Here is a 16,834-nt window from a genome sequence, read left to right as displayed (position 1 = left end):
TACATAGATTTTCATGGATATACATAGTTTATATACAGGAGATAAACATACACACACACACACACAACGGATACACGAATGGAGTCTTCATCTACCTTCATTTTACGTTATGAAAATCCGTCTCAAATCATCTACAAACACCTCCAAAATTGATATTCAAGCTTCTTAAAATATTTCTAAGAAAATTCAATATTACCCTATCGAAACAAATAACAAATATGCAGACAGAAAAATTCAAAACAAGCCCCAAAGGTCTTTAATGATGTTTTCATGTCCTTTTTCAAATTTCTTCTTTCCAAACTTTCATAAAACGAGTGTAGTAGAGATGCAGATGCTAAGATGGACGTGCGACTACACAAGATTAGACAAGATGATAGAAACTAAGAGTCCACCAAATAGTGTAGAGGTTCTCTATCTATTCCTTAAAGTAAAGACAAAAATTAAATAACACAAGATATTTACGTTGAAAACTCCTTACTTAAGCGATTAAAAACCACGACCTACCGGAGTAGGATTTCCCAACTTCACTGTAACTCAGCAACTTCAGATTACAACCTAGGAATTAAACTCTTAATCCCTCACCCCTTATAATAAATCTATTGCAATGAACAAACATTGACTAACTCTAGCCAACAAAACCAAATGATAAAGGTTGAGATCTGTCCTATTATGACACTTCTTGAAAGTAGTGTAGGATTACAAGTAAAGAACAAAAGACGAAGACTCAACAAACATAAGGACTTAAGACATCTTCAGTATCGGGATTTGGTCCTTGAGTTTGTAGCAGCTTTGTTCTTGAGAGAATCTCTAGAGCAGCGGCGGCTGACACTTGAGAGAAATTATAATTTCAGATTTGCAAGTGTTAGGTTAAACCTTATAATATGTCGTTTATATATGAGAGAGCATGTGAGATGTGAGAGGGACATTTCATTGTTTGCTTTGGCCTAGCAAGCACAATCGTGCCGCATCTTCTTCTGCAAAGCGGATAAGCAGTAAAGAAATTTTGCGACCGTAGAGAGTTGATCGCACGAGGCTGGGAACTGATCATATCTAGTTGCTGTCTGGTTCCTCAAGTATGTTTGGCAAACCATCAAAACACGAAATAGCATAACTTATCAATTTTTCCTTTTTTGATGATGACAAACCCATAATTGATATCCCCCCTAAGAAACAAACTCCCACTTGTTCCCCCTGCGAATCATACTTATCCTTCCAATCATAAAAACATGTTAATAGTAACAACATCAATAGCATATATAAATTAACCCGACCCCCTTGAATTACTTCCCCCTTTTGGCATAATTGAAAATAGTAAAGAAAGCGGCACAAGCAAAAAGAAATTCAGCAGCATTAACTCATGGCCACTTGGGAAACAGAACATAAGCAATAGCAGGAACAAAAAAGGTAATTGCATTGCACAAAAACAGAGTAATTTCCCAAATTTGATAATCAAACATAAGAAAAATAGAGCAGTTTCAACACTACAAAATGTGATAGTCAAACTGCCAAGAGTACCAACATCATTATTAAACAAGGATCAAAAGGATTCATAAGGGCTTAAGGTCAGGGGGGCTAAGGAGAGGAAAGTATAGGTAGGGAAAAACTTAGGAGCTAAAGTTTTGAGGAGCTTGTCCACCCGCTCAATGGCAGTCCTCTGATCAAGGATCAGTTATTTTTTCAGGTCCTCTATTTGTTTCCTCAGCTTTTTATTGTCAGCCTTCATCTGAGCATTTTCTTCTACCAAGGGACCATTGGGACTTGGTTCTCTGCCTTTTTCAGCAAGCTGAGATTTTAAGATAGCATTTTCAGCTTGTAACTTATGGATCTCAGCGGTTGCATGTTCTTGAGCCTCAATCAAGCTTGAAATGGTGGAATTGCTTCCAACCCTTTCTTTTTCGGCACACACTCGCACTCCTTCAAGGTACCTAAAGTGAACAGTTGTTTCCTGGTCCCTATGGTTGCCTTTCTCATTTTAACTTCAAAATACTCAAAGACCTTGGTGAGAAAGAACCCGTAGGGAAGACCATCCTTGACGTCCTTCGTATGAGTAACTTTCATAATGTGCTCTATCATAAGACTTGGCAGGCTAATGGAGGTGAATGTTCCTAATCCTTCAATGAGAACCAGACGCAGATGGATGCAATTGACCTTCTCTCAGACCTGAAAAGTAGCACTTTGTTGAACAAATCAAACAAGAGCTGGTATTTAGGCTGGAACTGTTTCTTAAACAGCCTTGTCCCAGATACAGTCCCTTCTCTCTTAATAATAAGATTCATGAAATCGGGCGAAGCAGTCCCTCCTCATCCAGAACTAATTTAGTCCCATTCACATACAACATCAGAGTATCATCATCAGTAACAGATAAGTTAGCATAGAAATTGAAAACTTCTGCTTCAAAGACTTTGGGACCTGAAGAACAAATAGATGATTCCATTACTGGAATTCAACTATGTCAAGAAGTTCCTTTATCTTATCTTTCTCTGTAATGTCAGGATCAAAGACTCTTCCCAGCAGTACCTTTTGAGATTTCAGAATCTCATTCCTCTCTCACTCAGACAGTTCCATCTTTTGTTTCTTTGATGAAGAACCTAGTTCCCCATCCAAACTACTCTTTCGCTTTTGGAGTGAGCGAGACTCACTCTTCTTCTTCTCAGTCGTTTCAACCTTATCATCTGTATCAACTTTCGCAACAGATTTTCCTTTCTCCATTTTTCCCTTCTTGGAATTTTTTCTAAAAAGTGAGGACTCCTCCACTTCATCATCTATAGTCACCACATCTGCAGGTGACTCTTCCACCTCATCAACCAACTTTCTCTTTTTCTTCAAGGAGTTTTTCTCCTTATTTGCTTTCAACGCAAACTCTATTAAGCTTTTTCTTTTGTTTAGTGTTGGGTGCCTTGTGGGCAATATGCTTTATTTCCTTTGAGCGAACCGTTTTCTCTGCCTTAGAGGTTCGTTTGAACACAACATTCAAAACCTTATCATCAGCCTCATCAACTTGCTGAAAAGGATTAGTAGGGCCAGGTTTTTTCCCAGATGGGAGATCTACCAAGGGTACATTAATAGTGAACACGGATTGGGGGTTGAGGTTGATATCTATGTAACACCCCGAAATTTTTAAACTAACACTTGAATTTTTGATTGACCACATCTTGATAGTAAGGGTATATTTTACTTCGCACTTCCTGAATGTGAACTTGACGACATGTGAAACTTGTTTGAAGTGTTATGGTGTAGTATGTAAGATACTCCTATTATTATCTTAGTAATTTATTTGATGGATTAGATAGATATTTATAAAAGTGGGAAGCCTTTTTATTTTATTTTATTATTTTCTTTTAATCTTATCAAGTAAGATACATACCCTTTTTATTTTATTATTTTCTTTCAATCTTATGAAGTAAGCTACATACCCTTTTGTCTCTTATCCTCTCTACCTCCATAAATTTCGTTTTCTACAAGGAAGCAAGACACCAAAACCTCTTTTCTCTCATAATATTCATCTACTAAATCAATCATCAAGACTTGCCTTGGTTGAGCCCCAAACAACTCCACACGATTGAGGTAAGTTCAAAAACCCGTTTTATTTCGGATCGTACATCGTTTTTATCATAACTCCTTGTATAAAGCTCCGTTTTAAGTGATTTAAGATGTTATAGAAAGATATTTCATAGCCCTACAACTTTCGTTCAGGCTCCAAAACCCAGTTTTGCTTGTATTTACTCGAAAAGGGGTGATGAAGTACGATGCGTATGCGTTGCCAGTTCTGTTTGCAAACCCTACATGTACCGCTCGTTAGTATTTTGAGCATATCTTTTTGTACAAAACTCTATAGGGGTTGATTCGAATTTCTTTGAGACCCTAAGACATATATCTACAACTTTCATTAAGGCCACAAAGTCTATTTTTCCGTTTACCCTTTTGGCGAGTCACAATACAAGAAGACGGTATCGTCTGAATTTTGTTTTGCTAGTTTAGCGTGATTTTCACCGATATCATGGTTAGTTTTGATGTCTTCAAACTATTGAACTTAATTAGACATTTGATTGTGTGTTAAGGCATATATATACTCTTGTACAAGCTAAGGAAATTGGCTAAGGAAGTCGACGTATCTACTTGATCGCCGCTTTGGGATTTATAACTTTCGATGTTTGTTTGAGCTTTAAGCTCTAAAGCTCAAGGTTTGCACCTAAACTTGAACTCCGCTCTCAATTAATTTGGTTTGAGATATTGTGAGAAGCTTGAATCTTGGTGAAATAATATCTACTTTAAATTGTTGGCATATTGGTTTTGTTGCTACTTGGATAGTTTACTTGCTTTGTGGGCGGTGAAGAATATCTCGAGACACATCAATATGATAACATGATCATTGAGAGTATGATTTTGTAAATTGAGTTATGAGTATGCTAAAATCACATTGGTGTTATATGAAGCATTTTTGTAAGACGACTTAATTCGCCCACATATACGGATTACTCGAGCGCTATTGCACTCTTGATTATGGGGTGACGACCATCTGATTTCGGATCTTGCCCATCTTGACTTTGGATTTGCATTTCGTCTTGATGATGGACTTTTGTCCATTCTCGAGTATGAGTGGAAAGCCACTTTCAACATGGCTCATGATTCTCTTGATTATTGGATGACGATCCTTCTTGATATGGGCTTCGGTCCTTCTTGATAGGGGCTTCGGTCCTTCTTGATATGGGCTACGATCCTTCTTGATGTGGCTTCTGGTCCCTTCGATGGGACTTCATTCTTCTTGATATTTGATAGTGCTTGATGTGATGGCATGAAGTATGTGTTGGGCGAAATTAACTAATTGAATGACGTTCGTGAATTAGCTTCGAAAGCATTCTGACACTTGGTATTTGAAACTTAGAAGCTTTGGACACTTGGTATTTGAAATATTAGTATCTTGAACTATCTTATGGTTTGGTGATTCTCTTAAGGTGTCGTACACTGATTAAGTACTTGGCCATAACTCGGATGAGCTTATGTCTTGAACTTATTCTTTGCACTTATATATTTGATTCATAGCTCACTATTAAATTAACCAAATGGTGGAAATTCTTGGAATTGCTTTGGAAAGCTCCTTGATACGTGAGATTTTGAATATTGATATCTTGAACTATTTTAATATATCATATTTACCTTCTCGAAAGAATTGTACCTGCATTTAGCACTTGTTTGATATTTCATTACCTTGAAACCATTGTACTTTCGTTATGTACTTTATGATGATTTTGACAAGCTTATTCCTAGAATTTATTGTGTTCTCCTTACATAGCCTGCTTCTCTTTTTATACGAAATGTTAGTTAAGTTTATGTACCACTAAGCTTTATGCTTAGCGATAGTTTGTTACTATCGTAGGTGATGCTCTGAGGGAGATTTAAGGATGGCCAATTGAGGTAGACTATTTGGAAGCTTAGAAGAAGATCACATTTGCATGAGCATGTCCATTTTGCACATGTTTGGGGACTTGTACATGATCCATGTGATACACTTAGGTATGCACTTTTGAAACTTGTTCGCATGGGCCTATTTTCGCTACTAAATTATTGTGAATGTCTTATTAAGTAAATTTATTTTAAACGTTGAGGTATGAAATTTGCTTTTGATTCGTAAGTGGCATCCTCCCAAAAAGGGGGTGCTACAATCTAGGTTAGCCCTGGAGGAACCTAGTGTCTTATCCCAAGTAGGTGCCGTCTTAATCACAGGAGACTCAGACTACCCTTGGGTTGAGGGACCAGTTCCCTCATCTAATTCCCCTTTTTCATGTTCAGTCACAGATTCCCCCTGAGTGAGGGGACCCGTTCCTTTCTCAGTTTCTCTTGCATTCAAGATTTCGACAAACCCTGCAACAATCTCTGCTTCACTTTCCAAAATGTTAGATCTACCCCTTTCCCTCTCATTAAGAGTCTCATAAAAAGATGATCTATAGAGGAGTCAGCAGCTTTTGTACTATCAGAGAGAGGGGGTTTACTTGGGTTTCTAGATGTTTCCTCAGAAATTACTTTTTCAATAACACATTCCTATTCCTCTGTACCAACGACTTCTATCACATGTGTTTGACTGGTAACCTCGACATCTCCGCCTTTTTCTTCGACTTCCTCGATATTTTTCAAAATTTTTGACATAGAGACTGTCTTACCACTTCCAATCGAGTATGGGTTTTCTTCAGGAATAGAGATAGAGGATGTAGACATGAATTTCTTGGGAGTTTGACTCTTACGAGTTCTTGGGGGACCAGAAATCATTGGTCTTAAGGGTGAGACTGAGGGGTTTTGGTCAAGACAAATCAGGAATTTTAGGGGTGAACTCTGAGATTTTGGTTCAAACGGGGTTGGGGATTTGGAAATTGACATGGTGCGGTTTGTTTCTGGCATGGTAAAAGTGGTAGATTCTGGTTGATATATGGTTGATTTGGTCCGACAAGACACAAAGTGAAGAGGGTATGAAAAGTTGAGAGTGAAACTTTTTTTTTTTTTTTGAGTTTAGAGAAAGAAACTATAGAGTTGTGTGCTTTGTAAGTTTAAGTGAGAATTTGGATGAATTATTTTGGGTTCAATAAGTAAGCAAGGAATCGGTTTTGACTGGGTGTGAAGAAAAGGTGTCTTGTTCATCGGCCCGGTTCACAAAGGGCAAACCGATTTAGGCTTAATTTGGGAATTGGAGGCGGGAAGAATTTAATGACATGGCACTCTAAGAAATTCAAAACACACATAAGTAGTGAATAGACCACTAACCTGAGTCAGGGGAATCAAGTTCCTTAACAATTTTTGAAAAAGAAAAAAAAAAGGCAAAAACTCTGAGAAGTGCAACATCATCTATACTTGTGTTGTCCTAAAAACGTCATGCGTGTATACCTGTAACAGTATAGAAATGAGTTAGATTCCACCAAAAAACACTTTTTAGCATTGTACCTTTCCTTCTATTATAGTCAATCATTGAGGGAACTTGTTGAGAGGCAATTAGTTGAGCTTGATCAACCCCAACTCCAAGCGATTTCTTTCAAAGTGCTCCCTGCTTAATGCCTTTGTGAAGATGTCTGCTACTTGGTCCTCTGTCTTGCAGAAGTTCATACGAATCAACCCTTTTTCAATATTATCCCTTAGAAAATGGTGCCTAACATCAATGTGCAGGGTCTTTTTATATTGTGCTGGATTTTTTGCCATGTTGAGTGCATTTGTATTATCACACAACAAGGGTACACAATCAGTAAGCACACCAAAACCCTCAAGCTATTGTTTGATCCATAACAACTGAGCACAACAAGAGGCAACAACTACATATTCAGCTTCTGCAGTAGAAAGAGCCACATAATTTTATTTCTTTGTACTGGATGAGATCAAGCATGACACCAAAAAGTGTGCCATTTTATATGTGCTCTTTCTATCCACCAAGTATCCAGCATAATCAGCATCAACATATCCAACCAAGTCAAAAGTATCTCCTGAAGGGTAGAAAAAGACCATGTCTGGAGTCCCTTTAAGATACTTCAAAATTCTTTTTGCAGCTTTCAAATGTGATTCTTTTAGACTTGATTGAAATCTCGCATACAAGCTAACACGAAAAAAAATGTCAAGTCTGCTAGTATTCAGGTACAGTAGGGACCCAATGATACCCCTATACATAGTTTCATTGACAGGAGAACCAGGTTCATGCATGTATAGCTTAGTAGCAATAGTTGTAGGTATATCAATGGGCTTAGCATTTTTCATTTTAAATCTTTTCAGTAGCTCCTTGATGTAATTCTTTTGACTGATCATGGTGCCTCTTGTGGTTTTCTTAACTTGTAGCCCAAGGAAAAAATTTAACTCACCCATCATGCTCATCTCAAATTCACAGCCCATGAGGTTTGCAAATACATAACACAAGGAGTTATTTGTAGGACAAAAAATGATATCATAAACATAGACTTGCACAATCAACAAATTTCTTCCCTTTTTCATCAGAAACAAGGTGTTGTCAATTTTCCCTCTTGTAAAGCCATTTTCAAAAAGGAATTTTGAGAATTTCTCATACCATGCCCGAGGAGCTTGCTTTAAACCATATAGAGCCTTGTCAAGCTTGTAAACATGCTCAAGATGCTCATGACTTTCAAAACCAGGAGGTTGCTTGACAAAGACTTCCTCTTTCAGATATCCATTTACAAATTCACTTTTAACATCCATTTGGAACAATTTGAATTCCATATGAGATGCAAAATCAAAGATTTCTGATTATTTCCATTCTTGCAACAGGGGAAAAGGTCTCATTATAGTCTATCCCTTCTTCTTGATTGTATCCTTGAACCACTAGCCTTGCCTTATTACTTGTTATGTTTCCAAATTCACCATGCTAATTGCGAAACACCCACCTTGTTCCAATCACTATTCTGTCTGAAGGTCTAGGGACCAGGTGCCACACTTTGTTTCTCTCAAATTGATGAAGCTCTTCTTGCATAGTAGTTATCCAGTTAACATCTTTCAATGCTTCTTTGATATTCTTGGGTTCAATTTGAGACAAGAAGGCAGAGAAGACAAACATATATCTTGCCCAAGATTTGGTTTGAATACCAGAATCTAAGGGAGTAATCACATTTTGAAGTGGATGAGATCACTTGTGCTTCCAGTTGGATACTTGTACATCAAAATTCGAGGGACCAGGTTCCTCCATGTTCGATCCGTCATTAACATCATCAGAGACATGACTTCTACTTCTTTGTCCAACCTGAGGACTACCTGATACAACATCAACTACCTGATGTTCAGCTTCTAGTGGGGTAATGGAGGGACTAGGTTCATCTGTGTCTTCTGGAGATTCTGCTGCATCCTCTTCATTACTCTGCTTTACTTGACTCATTAATTAAGTCTTTCCATTTGAAATTTCTATTGCTTCATTAGGAACTTTTGTAAATTCTTCATCTTCAGCTTCATCATTCTGTGTCTCTTTATCACTCAATTCATTTGATTCATCTTAGATTACATGCACTCTTTCTTCTATACACAGAGTTCTTTTATTGTAGACCTTGTATGCCTTCTTTGTGAGAAGGGTAACCAAGAAATATGTCTTCATCACTTTTGGATCAAATTTTCCCAAGGTCTCCTTACCATTGTTGAGAACAAAGCATTTGCATCCAAAAGCTCTCAGGTAAGTCAGCTTGGGTTTTCTCCCGTTGAATAGTTCATAAGTTGTCTTCTCGAGCAGAGACCTAATCTTCCTGTTAATTAAGTGATAGGCGTCTTTGACAGCTTCAGCCCAAAAGCTCTTAGGCACACCACTAGCTATCAACATTGTTCTGGCCATATCTTCAAGTGTTCTATTTTTCCTTTTCACAACACCATTTTGTTGTGGTGTTCTTGGAGCAGAGAAGTTGTAACTTATACTATTTTCAGCACAGAATTCATCAAACTTGGCATTTTCAATCTCAGTACCATGATCAGATCTGATACTCACAATGTGATTTCTTAGTTTCACAAAAACAACGAACACGGGGACTGTTTTATCCTTGGTTCTTAAAAACAATGTCCAAGTGAATCTTGAGTAGTCATCGACAATTACAAAAATATACTTCTTTCCTCCTCTGCTTGGAATTCTCATTGTCCCACAAAGATCCATATGAAGAAGATCAAGTGGCCTTGAGGTACTCACTTCTTTCTTTGGTTTGAAGGAGGATCTAACCTGCTTCTCTCTTATGCAAGCATCACACGACTCGTGGTCCTTGAACTTGGTCTTTGGCAGCCCACGAACTAGGTCCTTTGTAACAAGCTTGTTCAGTAGAGAGAAGCTTGCATGTCCCAGTCGCCTGTGCCATAGTTCAGCATCATCATCCATGGCACTGAGACATGTTAAATCCCCACCATTTAATGAGTCATAATCTTCCACATAGATATTCTTGAACCTTTTTGCTATAAGCACTACTTCACCATATTTGATATTGGCGACAGTGCAGGAGCAGGACAAGAACTTTACTTCATTCCCCTTATCACAGATTTGAGACACACTTAACAAGCTATACTTTAATCCATTTACATAATACAAATTTTCAATTGCATGGGAGAGTGTCTTGCCAATTTTACCAACACCAAGAATATATCCTTTTTTGCTATTTCTAAAAGACACACTCCCTCCTTAGAAGGCTTTAAGTGAGAGGAAACCATCTATTCTTCCACTTATATGTTTCGAACAGCCACTATCCATGCACTATTTTTTACTGTCTCTTCTCACTTCAGCTTGCAAATAGATTCACTGATTAGAGTTAGGAACCCAAACTTGTAATTATAGAACGGGTGAATTAAGCTTCTTTTAGTATATGCAGGAAAAACAATTATCTTCTTTCGAGGACCAGGTACCTCAGCTTTGGATTTCTTTTCAATGAAATTCTTATTTTTCTGCAGAGACTGGAAATTGGCTTTACATGTTTCTTTATAATGGCCAGTCTGTCCGCAATAAGTGCACCACCAATTTTCAATAGTAGTGACATACTTGCTGTAGGGATTATAGGGGTTTTAGCCTTTTGAAACCCAATGCCTTGCCTGCCTACCCCAATCACTTTTGTACATAGAAGTAAATTTGTCAGAGGTTCAAGTCCACTGAAGTGACTTATCAAGCTTAATTTTTACCATTTTCAAATTTTCTTGAAGCTGCTTATTCTTCTCTAACTCAGAGGTGAGACTCAATCTGGTTCTCTTAAGCTTACTTTTGAGCTCAAGTTGAATCTTACTCGCCTCTCCTTTTCCTTTTGAAGGTGTGTCCATCCATTTTCTCGTTTGATTTTTTAACAAAGAGTTATTCTAGTTACTTCATCAACCTGTTCCCTCAAATCTACAATGGACACTACCATCTCATCCCTCTCTTATTCTAATTCACAAACTTCTTCAGTCAGAGCACTCTTTTCTTCAATGAGACTATGATATGAATCAATCAATACATTTGCTAATGACATCAATTTTTTCTGAGAGTAATTTTTCAAGTTTTTTTCAACATCTAGCAAATTTACCTCATTGTCATCATCAACATCAGATTTAGCCATGAGTGTAAAGATCGATTCATATCTCGAGGGTCCATTATCGATAGCCGTCAAGGAAGCATCTCCTTGATCATCTTCATCTTTAGATTCACGTGATGAATCTCCCCATGCAGCTAACGCCTATTTCACCAAGTTGTCAGCAGCTTCTCTCCTTTTGAATTTAGTATCGGGGACCTGGTTCCTCTTTCTTTGTCTTTTCAATTTTGTTTTTATAGCAGTCCTGTTTGTGAAGAGGACATTCTCTGATGAAGTGTCCAGATTTTTCACACTTGTGACAACAGTCATTTCCTCTAGGATTTTTGCTTGTGTTTCCCTTTCTTTGGAAACCACTATTGTATGAATCATCTCTTGAAACCTTCGAGTAAGATAAGCCATGTCTGACTCATCGTCACTGGAGTCACTTTTGGCGGCAACCTTGAGGACCGGGTTCCTCTCTCTCCTTAGCTCCCTTCTTTCTTGATCTTGTTATTTTTTCAGCTCATAAGCTTTTAGATTTCATATGCGCTCATCAATGGTCAGTGTTTGCAAGTCCTTGACTTCAGTGATGGCATTGACATTTCTTTCCCATGAACTAGGCAAAACACTAAGCAACTTACGAACCAATTTGTTGGTAGGAATGATTTCACCAAGAGAATGGAGTTCATTAATTATGGAGGTGAACCTGGTATGCATTTCATGAATGGATTCACCATCCTTCATCTTAAAGAGTTCGCACTCAGTGGTAAGCATGTCTATTTTGGATTGCTTTACCTGACTTATTCCCTCATGAGCAGTTTGAAGAGCATAGATCTCCTTTGCAGATTAGCATAACGAGATGCGATTGTACTCATCAGCTCCAATACCGCACACAAGGATTTTCTTGGCTTTGTAGTTCATTTCAACAGCCTTCCGGTTAGTCTCATTATACTCCTTCCTTGTCTTGGAATTGTTGCAGCTCCAGCCTCATCTTTCTTCAGAGGAACAAAAGGACCATCACAGATAATGTCCTACAACTCAGAGTCCTCAGCCATGAGGTAGTCATGCATCCTTGTCTTCCACCACCCATAATATTTTGCATTGAATCATGGTGATCTTGTGCTAGATTGTCCTTCCTCTAGGTTTGGTGGAAGAGCCATTATATAGATCATTTCTAGGTGTTAACCTTTCAGAAAGAACCTGCTCTAATACCAATTGATAGAAACTAAGAATCCACCAAACAGTGTAGTTCTCTATCTGTTCCCTTGAGTAAAGACAGAAAGTAAATAACACAAGATATTTTCGTGAAAAACTCCTAGCTCAAGGGATTAAAAACCACTAACTACCGAAGTAGGATTTCCCAACTTCACTAGAACTGAGCAACTTCATATTACAGTCTATTGCAATCTAGGAATTAAACTCTTAATCCCTCACCGCTTATAATAACTCTATTGTAATACCTTTATAATAATTCTATTGCAAGAACAAACTCTGACCAACTCTAGCCAAGAAAACCAAATAACAAAGGCTGAGATCTGTCCTACTATGACACTTCTTGAAAGTAGTGTAGGATTACAAGTAAAGAACAAAAGACAAAGACTCAACAAACCAAAGGGCTTAAGACATCTTCAGTATTGGGATCTGGTTCTTGAGTTTGTAGCAGCTTTGTTCTTGAGAGAATCTTGAGACCAATGGTGGCTAGCACTTGAGAGAAATTATAATTTCAGATTTGCAAATGTTAGGTTAAACCTTGTAACATGTTGTTTATATATGAGAGAGCATGTGAGATGTGAGAGGGACATTTCATTGTTTGCTTTGGCCTCCAAAGAAGGCTACAACAAGTTCTTTAAGCGCTTGCTACCAGTCGAGTACAGGTAAAAATTTTTAATTTCTGTTGTAGAGTTGATTGTACGACGGCTAGGGGAACTAATCACGTATGGTTCCTGTCTGGTTCCTCGAGTATGTTTGGCAAATCATCAAAACACGAAATAGTACAACTTATCACAAGATTAAAAATGACCACACACACCAAAAGATGCAAGTAGCCACATTGAGGATTAAATGAGAGAAGATCCCTTAAGATGTTTGGTCATATCCCGTCAACTAGGTTCACATGCATTGATCTGTAGGAGTGAAACGATGATGAGTCAAATGTTAAGGTAAACTTAAAATCACATAGTGCGTAATTGTTTCGAAAGATCTACAAGCTCTTGATATCAATTCAAACTTAACGAAAAAATATGACGTAATGAAAGAAAAAGATCTATATAGGCAATTCCAATAAGTTAGGAATATAATTTAGTAATGTTAGTATGTTTACTTTAGGTGTTGTGTTGAGACTCTTACATCAGTAGAATATATAAAGAACTTTTAGTATTTTTCATTTTCATTTATTTTTTATAATATTTCGGACTAATGAATTTAAATAGAGAATATGAAACAAAGATTTATATAGGTAATCCCAATTTACTTGGGATTGAAACATAATAATTGTTATATCAACAATTTATACATTATATTATTCTTCGTAACCATCAATGTCCCCAAATAACTTATAATTTTTATAGCATACACCCTTTTGAGATAAGTAATAGAATTTCATTCTTATTTTTCTTTTCATTTATATTTTTGCTCAAAATTTTTTGGGGGTTGAGAGAAGTATTAAATTTGATAGGCGCTAGAAAAGATTGCGAAAGAAAAATAAAATGAAATGAAGCCGATTTTTAAATACAACTATCAACCCTAATACCAAGGCATATTTTTGAAGATTTTGAAGTAAATTAAACAAAATACTTTTTTTCCGCGGGTCAACTCCATTTTTTTTTTAAAAACAATTCAAATCAATATACCGGATATTTCTCTTATTTTATTCTTTTAATGAAGCGTTTTTCCTAAGTCTTAAGATATGAAGATAGTGAAAATCTGATCATCAAAAAACACTTGATAACACATAACAAAGTAGTTAACAATTAAGGAGAAGTAGAACCAAACTCTAATGCACATGGGAAGTCTTAATCTAGGGAATATTTTAATCAATTCAAGATGTATTATATAACTAATATTACGTGAAGCAGTGATGAGATTAACGAAGCTACAATATTAGTCCCATCATGTAAGTTTTTAAATTATGGCGCATGCATTGAGGCATTTCTTTATTTGCAAGGCTTTTATTGTACGGGGCTTCGTAGTCTATACAAAGATTCCTTATATAATGTAATAAATAAATTGTTATATGCTTTTATTTTTGTAATTAACACAATGTTCAAATCAGATTTGATTCATCATTTATTAATGTGTATGGTATATATGTATAACGTGGTCACCTAGAAGGTTCATTTAGATATTCAATTCAAAATTCTCATCTTAGATCTCTCTCTTTCTTATAATGATGATAATGAGTCCGCTTACACTTACCTTGAATAATCTACTAATGATATCTCTCACATAAGCACAAGTAGACAGATAACAATAATTCACTCAGTCGTCATTATTATGTTTTGAACATTTATTTTCAAGAATGCTATTCCAATAATGATTCGACAACTAGACCAGTTCCAAGAAATTCTCACCTTAGATCTCCATCAAGCTAGTTGTAAAATCACAACTAATTTGAAACAATTTAATGTAAATATAGGTAATCAAGCCATGTCATTTTCTAATAAGGTGATCAGTTAAAAAAAAAAAAAAAAAGATATGCCAAACTTTCACCAAAATTTGCCACATCATCCCTTCAATTTCAGCTTATAGTGCCAACATTTTCTTAAACTAAAAAAAAGATTATTTCTATTATTTTGGGTTTAAAAGTTAGATAATACGTAATTCTATAATCCATACTAAACCTTCTCTTAAAACAAGAAATTTGAGGTTTAGTATAACTAAGAAGTTGAATTACTGATGAACATTGCATGAGACTATAAAACAAAAATATAAATTATATATACGAACAAAATGAAAATAAAGTACCTCAACAATAATAGCTATGTCTCAATACTAATAAAATAAGTTGAGGAATCACGTACCGAGAAGATATAAGATAAAAACTTATGTGCATTGGATTTACACCTAAGAACATCAACTTATTATAGTTAGATAATGTTATGAGGTGAAGACACATATTAATGTTAATTAATTTAAAAATATTGAACTTATTTTGGGTCAAAAATACCTCTCATCCTTAAAGTTTTCAAATATACTACTGTCTTGATGGAAATTTCCCACAAAATAATGAAATTTTTTAAAAATCATTTTTTAATAAATTTTTTTCGATATTGGGAGAATATATTTTCTGTTGGGTCGTGATTAAATGATTGCGGGTTTAAAAAATGATTTGTATATTTGGGTGATTCAATAGGTAGAATTTTTGACCCAAAATAAGAAGATATTTTTTCCTTTTTCCAAAGAGATGGTATTTTTGACCCTTTTCCCTATTAATTAACTTTGATTGAGTAAGTTTAGTTTTATGACTTTTTTACAAAATTTTTTTTTCAATTTTTACACATAAAAGATCGCCAAATATATTTTCTTCTATTCAAATGGTAAAAGGGTAAGAGATCACACTTCCTCCCAAAATTATGATGCGACAAAATTTAGTGAAATAATGAAGACATCTTCAAAAAGGTAAACTTGTCAAAAGTAAATTAAATAAGAATTTAAAAGAAAAATAAAAGAAAACCATGTACAGTAGATGTGAGTTACTTACTATTCAAGCCATAGGAAACAAACATTGGATCTACCACTAATATTATTAAAACCTAGTGTGGTTCCTGACAATGAAATCACCTAGCAATAAAGCCCCACATTTCACTCACTATGCAAATTGGACCCCATTATCAACTTTCTAACTAAATGCATTTTACTAGACCCTACATGCTTCATTATATATTTCATCATTACTTAATTTGTCAAAAGTGGTTGCTTTCTTGTCTCCCCCACCCCCACATGCCCCAACCCCCTAGATGGGATGAGATATGATGGTATAGATTAAAAAAAAAATTGATTTTTCGTAATCGGTACTGTATTGGAATCCGACTAAATTTGAATTCGGGCTTAGAAGTCTCACATTTGGGATAAAGTGCTACTTAACAAAGATTACTTCATACCCGAGCTCGAACCCGAGACTTTAGTTAAGAATGAAGTAATACTTACCACTTCACCATAAATTATATTAATTTTTTTTAATTAATATATAAATAATACAGTATATAAATAATGCAGTATATAATTACATATACATGCACATATCCACTTTTATTATTTAAGCTAGACTAGACATCTTGATTATAGGAAGCCCTAGGTTGAAACCAACTACTTAATATTCCATTAGTTGTCCTATATGAATAAAGAATGGGGTAATGGCCTAATGGGACAAAGGTTTATTAAGTGAAGATATCTTCTAATGCATTAAATTAGTAGATAACATCGCCACATTATCTTTGGATTCTTATTGAAGCGAAGGAATCCAAATTGATTTGTTAATGACAATCATCTGACCTGGAGGAAACTGAGATTATATATAATTGATCATGACAATAAATTAACGACAGTAATAGTGATTAGGATCTATGCCACGTGGACACGAAGACCAACGTGTAAAGTTTAATAAGGGTTGAACTTATAAAATGGTAAATAGTTGTGGGTTCAATTATCGTGATTTAAGCTATGATTACTGACTATTAATAGAATAATTAATAGAAAAATAGTATAATATAAAGATTACGCAAGTGATGATGACACCTACTATAATCACAAATCCAGTGGCATTATTATATAGGTCGAATTTAATTTCCTTTTGATCACTGCTACTCTTTTTCTTTTTCTTTTTTCCACATTACTCGATTGAATCATTTCTATTTCCTGTTAAAAAC

The sequence above is a fragment of the Lycium ferocissimum genome, chromosome 1 (assembly GCF_029784015.1).
Source record: "Lycium ferocissimum isolate CSIRO_LF1 chromosome 1, AGI_CSIRO_Lferr_CH_V1, whole genome shotgun sequence".
Taxonomy (NCBI): domain Eukaryota; kingdom Viridiplantae; phylum Streptophyta; class Magnoliopsida; order Solanales; family Solanaceae; genus Lycium; species Lycium ferocissimum.
The sequence above is the reverse complement of the archived record's forward strand: the minus strand, read 5'-3'. Positions refer to the sequence as shown.